The sequence below is a fragment of the Triticum aestivum genome, chromosome 2A, assembly GCF_018294505.1.
Source record: "Triticum aestivum cultivar Chinese Spring chromosome 2A, IWGSC CS RefSeq v2.1, whole genome shotgun sequence".
In the NCBI taxonomy this organism is placed as follows: Eukaryota; Viridiplantae; Streptophyta; class Magnoliopsida; order Poales; family Poaceae; genus Triticum; species Triticum aestivum.
Window position 1 is genome coordinate 190,954,102 of NC_057797.1, and position 9,545 is coordinate 190,963,646.

Sequence of the window (9,545 nt, forward strand, 5' to 3'; positions counted from 1 at the left end):
TTCTATTTGCCAACATTATCCTACCAAAGATAAGCTAATCAACTTGAGCAGCTCTGCCCTTCCCTTCCCCACAGTCCCAAACAGTGGTAGTGAAACAAGGTCCAAGAAAAAGCTGTCGCTAGCAGCTAGGGCAACGGCTGAGCGTCGGCAGAGCAGGTCACAGGCACACAGTCCAGATAAAGGTCCTTTCTCCCGGCCGGAGTCTCCGGCCGCGGCTCACCAACCTTTTCACGTGATCCAGCAGTCTCGCTGTCAAACAAGGGAATCAGCCAGTCCCCCCTGTCGGCCGATCAATCATGCACTAATCGCTTCGGTTCCTCATCGTGTCAATAGAATAATAAACACGCGCCCCGTTCAAACAGTGCAGCGCTAGGTTATATGCGTGCTTGTTTGATTGATTAGGAAAATAGATCCAAGAAAGAACACCGGTATTAGATAAATCTGCACTGGAGCCTGGAGGACCGCGGTCTCGCCTTGGTCGCGGCCCGTGCGTGTTTGTTGCTTGTACACCAAGTGAACCGTGGAGTAGGGTTTTCTTGTGGCCTGGTGAGAGCAAGAGCCATGGCATGCTAGTGCTTCATCAGGGCAAGCGAGGAAATTGCACAAAGTACCATTTGGTGGGGTCAAATTTACACGGAGAGCATCAACTCTTCGGGTTTGTTGCACAAAACACCGTCCATCATTTGATTCTATTCGCATCATCTCGAACTGGTGGGTCCCGTTTGTGGCAAAAAAAACACGCCACACTAGCCGGCTTGGACTGAAAAAAGTTATGATATCTCCCAAAACTTGGTTCATATGTTATTTGTTGCCTTTTTTGTTTTCTTGAAAATGTTGAATTTTGAAAAATGATTGAGCCAACAAATTAATATCTCAAAAGCATGTCCAATAAGTTGAAAAGTTCTCAAATCGGTAGACGGTATATACATGGCTTACTGATTTTTTTTAATGTTAAGTTTTAAACGAAAAATTGTAGCGAGCAACTAAAGTTGTGAATGTTGGCCGTTTTTCTTGGTCGGTTGATGTCATCGGCTTTTCTTTGCCATGTTTGCACTGACAAGCGGAGTCCACTCATCGGCAATCATGTTAATATAGTCAAATGATGGGTTGGAGCTTACTGGAACAAAAAAATGGTTTAGAGCTTAGTAGACAGGTTATACCAATAGATGATATTTTCTGCAACAAAACTGAAAAAATAGGTGTTCTATCTAAAGTTTACCCCAATAGTTGATGGTTTGTGCGTGAAAGTGCTTTTCTAAGCTCGAGTGAACAGTACAATAAAAAACTGATTTTTTTTAGCAAACATTGACAAAAGAAATCATTGCTTGCAAAGTTTCATCACGAAATGAGATTTGTGGAAAATATGGCAAAAATAAACCAATGCTTCAAAATGCTTTTTATAACGACACTTTTGAAGCATCAATTTTGTTTTTTTGCCACCTTTTCCATGAATGTCATCTGATGTTGAAACTTTGCGCGCAATTAAAACATTTGTCAACGTTTGCTATATATTTTTTACCGTTCTCCCCAGCTCACATGAGCTCGAGCTCAGTTTAACTGCCTCCGTTTGTGCGAAAGTTGAGAGGGTAGAGCTCGTTCACCGTTGGGCTTCTTGTTTGTGCATCACCGCACGAGGACGAGGGAGCGATAGATCAGCTGAGTCGGTCACGCTTTACATCCCATCATTTCCATGCCTTTCCCTTCTCGTCTCCTTTATCAGTTGTTTCACCTGCACCGCACACCGCAAGGGCCATCACACGCCAGTTACCATCCAAAGGCCAAACACCTAGAGCAACTTCAATGGGCCGACCCAAACGGACGGTATTTTTATCCGCTTTTTATTCGTTTGGGTTAGCTGCCCGCCCGCTGTCCGCCATCTTTTAGTTTTGGGTCAGCAGTACGCCCAACAGGTTGATCCATTTCATGACCGCGCGTGTTTTAGATCATGCCAGCGTCCATGTTGTTGCCTTGGTTTTGACGCTCCAGCGCGTGGGAAAGGTTCGCGCGCGGGGGAAGCGGCCTAGCGCGCGCTGGTTTTGGCGCTCCAGCGCGCGGGAAAGGTTCGCGCGCGCCGCGGCCAGCGCTCGTTATAAAAAGGCGCTCCCTCCACACTCTGTCCGCCGCCCACTCGTCTCGCCCTCTCTCACTAGCCTCGCCGCCTCTGCGCCACCATGTCGATCCGCCTCCTGGGCGCTTCGGATTTTCGCGGAGTCCGCGAGCGCCGCTCCGGTGCCTTCTCCTTCGAGATTTGGTTTCGCGAAAAACGTCTCATCCTCGGCACCTTCAACACCGCAGAGGAGGCGGCCCACGCGCACGACGCGGCGGCGTGGCGCCTCCTGAGGCCTCGTCGGGATATGAATTTTCCCGACGTGTCGAGCCAGCGGGCGCAGGATCTGGCGCCTCTTCCGCGGCTTTTCACCGACGAGGATCGTCGTGTCCACCGGAGGCGGCAACGTCGCCTCGCCATCCCTGAGATGGACGTGGAAGCCTTGGTGGTGTGGCGCGAACGCTTTCCGCAGGACATCGTCGACGAGCGACAGTTCTACAAGCAAAGGAGGTTGGAGAGGGACGCGAGGAGGAGGGAGCGAGCCGCCTATCAGAAGGACAATCGTTCGCGGAAGCAGACCACTCAATTGAAACTGAAGCTATAAGAAACGTCGGGTTGGGACTTTGAAGACGAGCAGCATGCTGACGCCTACATTCAGACGTCGGAGAAGGACATTACCGAGTCGGAGTCAGAAAGCGACGAGTAGTGGTCTTTTTTTTATCTGTGTATGCTAGAACTATCTATGTATCTATTTTTATCTGAAAAATGGCCGACCGCGTTGGCGACGAAGCAGACGGGCGAGAGTGTGAATCCAATGTGCCACCGACCAGCGTGTCCTGTGAGGAAAGAGAGCGAGCGCACGCGTCCGTCGCGTGTCCGCGCCGACGCAAATCAGGCTCAAAAATAAACCGGGAATGGGTCGGCAGGCTAACGAAAGCGAACGCGCGTCCATTTGGATCGGCGCGTTGGGCCGACTTTTTTATACGCACCGACTCAAACGAACGGCCACGAACGAAATGGGTCGCCCATTGAAGTGCTCTTATCTCGACCTTCCTTGGAAACCAAAAAAAACTAGATGGGTCGATAACATTTGAACCCAGCTAGGCACTTCCATCCAGAGCGAGAGAGAACGAGTGTATCGGTACCAGAGCATGATAAGCAGCACAAATCCTTGCTTTTTGAGACGTGAGTTTGGCTCTTTTTGCTGGGCAGTATGCTTGTGACCAAGGAATATATAAACCCCCATCTCTTTGATCTTTGTGCACTACAACAGTACACTACTACAAAGAAAATGATTGATAGGGCACTATTATTATCCTATCAGAATCCAAGCATAGCTCTTAGCTGCATCAGGGAAAGAGGAAGGCATCAGGCATGTGTGTGTGTCTGTTTGTCACCTAGCTTTGGTTTGCTCTGTTTAGTCTTTGTCAGGGGTCCCCAAATACTTGTCCCTAGCGGCCAATGATATTTCAACTTGTTTTGTGCGTGTGTGCCTTCTGCGGCTGGGCACATGAGGATGGTGACAAGGAGGATGGTCGGCGTCCCCAGATGGTCATGTACAGCATATTCACTCGGGGCAGCTCCAGCGGGCTACCAAAAAAGACGCAAAATATGCGCGCTTTTTTGTTTCTTTGGGTGGCTAGAAGAGTAGACGTCCGCTCTTTCTGTGCATGGTATCCAACGGAGCGACTGGTCCGCCTTTTTTTTCTTTATCAATTTATCGTTTTCACCGTTCTTTTACATTTACAACCAAATAAACAAATGAATGAAACATTGACATGATTACACAAATAGGTCACATGGTTAGTATAAAATTGAGACACTTATTTTAGAACGGATGGAGTAGTTTACAACCGAATGAATTTAAAATACTTTGAGAGAAAATGAGAAAGTACAACTATTGACTTACTATGTGAGTCCATGTATACTCAATCAAATCATTTTGAAGTCGGATGTGAGTTGCCCGATCACGCATCTCATGATGATATTGGATGAACTGTGCAAACGCTCTACTCTCAGACTCAACCAAATCACTTTGCTAATCCCACCCTTGCCCATAGATGTTATCATCACGCATCCTCTACGATCATATTGTTTTTTTATCAAAAGGGGTTTTCCCCCGCCCCACTTCCATAGAAAACGGGGTAAAGCAAGTCAAGGTGACTGTTACAAGTAATCGGGTCTACCGGAAGTGACAGACCAGAGAATAGAAATGCAACCCTACATCTTAAAGCGCTAGCCCGAAAAACTAAAACAAGAAACTGCTAAGAGAGAGTCTAGTGCCACGCAGGGCAAACACCGAAACCACCAGCCAAGCAATATAGAATGTTCCTCAGAGAATAGAACAACCATCAGCTTCCTCGCGCGATCATCCCGAATGAGCTTTCAGCACGTTTCCGCCCCGGGTCCTCTTTGCGCACGCTCTCAGTTCCCAATCCAGGCGATCCTGAGCAGCTCGCCTCTTCGACGGTCCAGAAGCTGGAGGTAGCGTCGTAGCAGCACTGATTGATCGCCTCCGCAGAGAATCTTCCACTGGTGTAGAAAAGAACTGATCCTCTCCAAGATCGCACGAATGCTTGCCCACGGTATGCCCTGAAAACATATATCATTACGCATAGTCCAAATGCCCCAAATGGCAGCAACACAAGCAATGTTAATAACAGTTTTCTTGTTGTTCATTACGCATCAGTCATATTTTTAGGAATATTGAATCCAAAAACTTCAGCAACATCAATCCAAATCTGTTTGGCCACCACAAACTCAAAGAACAGGTGATGAACTGGTTCATTCTCATTACAAAATAAGCAGTTTAAGTTCTCTACCACCCTCCTCTTGTTTAGGTTGTCTTTGGTGAGAATTTTATTATTAAAAGCCAACCACACAAAGACCAAGTACCTGTTAGGTACAACAATTTTCCAGAATTTTTTCCAAAGTGGGGTAGAGACCCCACCCCGGTTAATCATGTTGTAAAAGGATCTGACCGAGTAGATCCCTGATGGTTCCAACAGCCAAACAGGGTGATCCTCCTCATTGGTCAGTTGTTTGGTAGAGATGACCTGAATTAGGTCGTGCCATTTTTGAAGGAAATATGCCCTAGAGGCAATAATAATGTTATTATTTTATTTCCTTATATCATGATAAATGTTTATTATTCATGCTAGAATTGCATTATCCGGAAACATAATACTTGTGTGAATACATAGACAAACCAAACGTCACTAGTATGCCTCTACTTGACTAGCTCATTAATCAAAGATGGTTATGTTTCCTAACCATAGACATGTGTTGTCATTTGATTAACGGGATCACATTATTAGGAGAATGATGTGATTGACATGACCCATTCCATTAGCTTAGCACCCGATCGTTTAGTATGTTGCTATTGCTTTCTTCATGACTCATACATGTTCCTATGACTATGAGATTATGCAACTCCCGTTTGCCGGAGGATCACTTTGTGTGCTACCAAATGTCACAACGTAACTGGGTGATTATAAAGGAGCTCTACAGGTGTCTCCAAAGGTACATGTTGGGTTGGCGTATTTCGAGATTAGGATTTGTCACTTCGATTGTCGGAGAGGTATCTCTGGGCCCTCTCGGTAATGCACATCACATAAGCCTTGCAAGCATTTCAACTAATGAGTTAGCTGCGATATGATGTATTACAAAACGAGTAAAGAGACTTGCCGGTAACGAGATTGAACTAGGTATTGAGATACCGACGATCGAATCTCGGGCAAGTAAAATACCGATGACAAAGGGAACAACGTATGTTGTTATGCGGTCTGACCGATAAAGATCTTCGTAGAATATGTAGGAGCCAATATGAGCATCCAGGTTCCGCTATTGGTTATTGACTGGAGACGTGTCTCGGTCATGTCTACATTGTTCTCGAACCCATAGGGTCCGCACGCTTAAGGTTTCGATGACAGTTATATTATGAGTTTATAAGTTTTGATGTATCGAAGTTAGTTCGGAGTCCCGGATGTGATCACGGACATAACGAGGAGTCTCGAAATGATCGAGACATAAAGATTGATATATTAGACGGCTATATTCGGACACCGGAAGTGTTCCGGGTGATTTCGGAGAAAACCGGAGAGCCGGAGGGTTACCGGAACCCTACCGGGAGAAGTAATGGGCCATATGGGCCTTAGTGGAGAGAGAGAGGGGCAGCCAGGGTGGGCCGCGCGCCTCCTCCCCCTGGTCCGAATTGGACTAGGAGAGGGGGCGGCGCCCCCCCTTTCCTTCTCCCTCCCCACTTCCTTCCCCCTCCTAGTAGGAGTCCTACTCCTACTAGGAGGAGGACTCCTCCTGGCGCGCCAATAGGGGCCGGCCGGCCTCCTCCCCTTGCTCCTTTATATACGGGGGCAGGGGGCACCCCTAGACACACAAGTTGATCCACGTGATCATATTCTTAGCCGTGTGCGGTGCCCCCTTCCACCATAATCCTCGATAATATTGTAGCGGTGCTTAGGCGAAGCCCTGCGACGGTAGTACATCAAGATCGTCACCACGCCGTCGTGCTGACGGAACTCTACCCCGACACTTTGCTGGATCGGAGTCCGGGGATCGTCATCGAGCTGAACGTGTGCTAAAACTCGGAGGTGCCGTAGTTTCGGTGCTTGATCGGTCGGGCCGTGAAGACGTACGACTACATCAACCGCGTTGTGCTAACGCTTCCGCTGTCGGTCTACAAGGGTACATAGATCACACTCTCCCCTCTCGTTGCTATGCATCACCATGATCTTGCGTGTGCGTAGGAAAATTTTGAAATTACTACGTTCCCCAACAGTGGCATCCGAGCCTAGGTTTTATGTGTTGATGTTATATGCACGAGTAGAACACAAGTGAGTTGTGGGCGATATAAGTCATACTGCTTACCAGCATGTCATACTTTGGTTCGGCAGTATTGTTGGACGAAGCGGCCCGGACCGACATTACGCGTACGCTTACGCGAGACCGGTTCTCCCGACGTGCTTTGCACAAAGGTGGCTAGCGGGTGACAGTTTCTCCAACTTTAGTTGAACCGAGTGTGGCTACGCCCGGTCCTTGCGAAGGTTAAAACAGCACCAACTTGACAAACTATCGTTGTGGTTTTGATGCGTAGGTAAGATTGGTTCTTGCTTAAGCCCGTAGCAGCCACGTAAAACTTGCAACAACAAAGTAGAGGACGTCTAACTTGTTTTTGCAGGGCATGTTGTGATGTGATATGGTCAAGACATGATGCTAAATTTTATTGTATGAGATGATCATGTTTTGTAACCAAGTTATCGGCAACTGGCAGGAGCCATATGGTTGTCGCTTTATTGTATGCAATGCAATTGCGCTGTAATGCTTTACTTTATCACTAAGCGGTAGCGATAGTCGTGGAAGCATAAGATTGGCGAGACGACAACGATGCTACGATGGTGATCAAGGTGTCGCGCCGGTGACGATGGTGATCACGACGGTGCTTCGAAGATGGAGATCACAAGCACAAGATGATGATGGCCATATCATATCACTTATATTGATTGCATGTGATGTTTATCTTTTATGCATCTTATCTTGCTTTGATTGACGGTAGCATTTTAAGATGATCTCTCACTAATTATCAAGAAGTGTTCTCCCTGAGTATGCACCGTTGCGAAAGTTCTTCGTGCTGAGACACCACGTGATGATCGGGTGTGATAGGCTCTACGTTCAAATACAACGGGTGCAAAACAGTTGCACACGCAGAATACTCAGGTTATACTTGACGAGCCAAGCATATACAGATATGGCCTCGGAACACGGAGACCGAAAGGTCGAGCGTGAATCATATAGTAGATATGATCAACATAGCGATGTTCACCAATGAAACTACTCCATCTCACGTGATGATCGGACATGGTTTAGTTGATTTGGATCACGTAATCACTTAGAGGATTAGAGGGATGTCTATCTAAGTGGGAGTTCTTTAGTAATATGATTAATTGAACCTAAATTTATCATGAACTTAGTACCTGATAGTATCTTGCTTGTTTATGTTTGATTGTAGATAGATGGCCCGTGCTGTTGTTCCGTTGAATTTTAATGCGTTCCTTGAGAAAGCAAAGTTGAAAGATGATGGTAGCAATTACACGGACTGGGTCCGTAACTTGAGGATTATCCTCATTGCTGCACAGAAGAATTACGTCCTGGAAGCACCGCTGGGTGCCAGGCCTGCTGCTGGAGCAACACCAGATGTTATGAACGTCTGGCAGAGCAAAGCTGATGACTACTCGATAGTTCAGTGTGCCATGCTTTACGGCTTAGAATCGGGACTTCAACGACGTTTTGAACGTCATGGAGCATATGAGATGTTCCAGGAGTTGAAGTTAATATTTCAAGCAAATGCCCGGATTGAGAGATATGAAGTCTCCAATAAGTTCTATAGCTGCAAGATGGAGGAGAACAGTTCTGTCAGTGAGCATATACTCAAAATGTCTGGGTATAATAATCACTTGATTCAATTGGGAGTTAATCTTCCAGATGATTGCGTCATTGACAGAATTCTCCAATCACTGCCACCAAGCTACAAGAGCTTCGTGATGAACTATAATATGCAAGGGATGAATAAGACTATTCCCGAGCTCTTCGCAATGCTGAAAGCTGCGGAGGTAGAAATCAAGAAGGAGCATCAAGTGTTGATGGTCAATAAGACCACTAGTTTCAAGAAAAAGGGCAAAGGGAAGAAGAAGGGGAACTTCAAAAAGAACAGCAAGCAAGTTGCTACTCAAGAGAAGAAACCCAAACCTGGACCTAAGCCTGAAACTGAGTGCTTCTACTGCAAGCAGACTGGTCACTGGAAGCGGAACTGCCCCAAGTATTTGGCGGATAAGAAGGATGGCAAGGTGAACAAAGGTATATGTGATATACATGTTATTGATGTGTACCTTACTAATGCTCGCAGTAGCACCTGGGTATTTGATACTGGTTCTGTTGCTAACATTTGCAACTCGAAACAGGGACTACAGATTAAGCGAAGATTGGCTAAGGACGAGGTGACGATGCGCGTGGGAAATGGTTCCAAAGTCGATGTGATCGCGGTCGGCACGCTACCTCTACATCTACCTTCGGGATTAGTATTAGACCTAAATAATTGTTATTTGGTGCCAGCGTTAAGCATGAACATTATATCTGGATCTTGTTTGATGCGAGACGGTTATTCATTTAAATCAGAGAATAATGGTTGTTCTATTTATATGAGTAATATCTTTTATGGTCATGCACCCTTAAAGAGTGGTCTATTCTTATTAAATCTCGATAGTAGTGACACACATATTCATAATGTTGAAACCAAAAGATGCAGAGTTGATAATGATAGTGCAACTTATTTGTGGCACTGCCGTTTGGGTCATATCGGTGTAAAGCGCATGAAGAAACTCCATACTGATGGGCTTTTGGAACCACTTGATTATGAATCACTTGGTACTTGCGAACCGTGCCTTATGGGTAAGATGACAAAAACACCGTTCTCCGGTACTATGGAGAG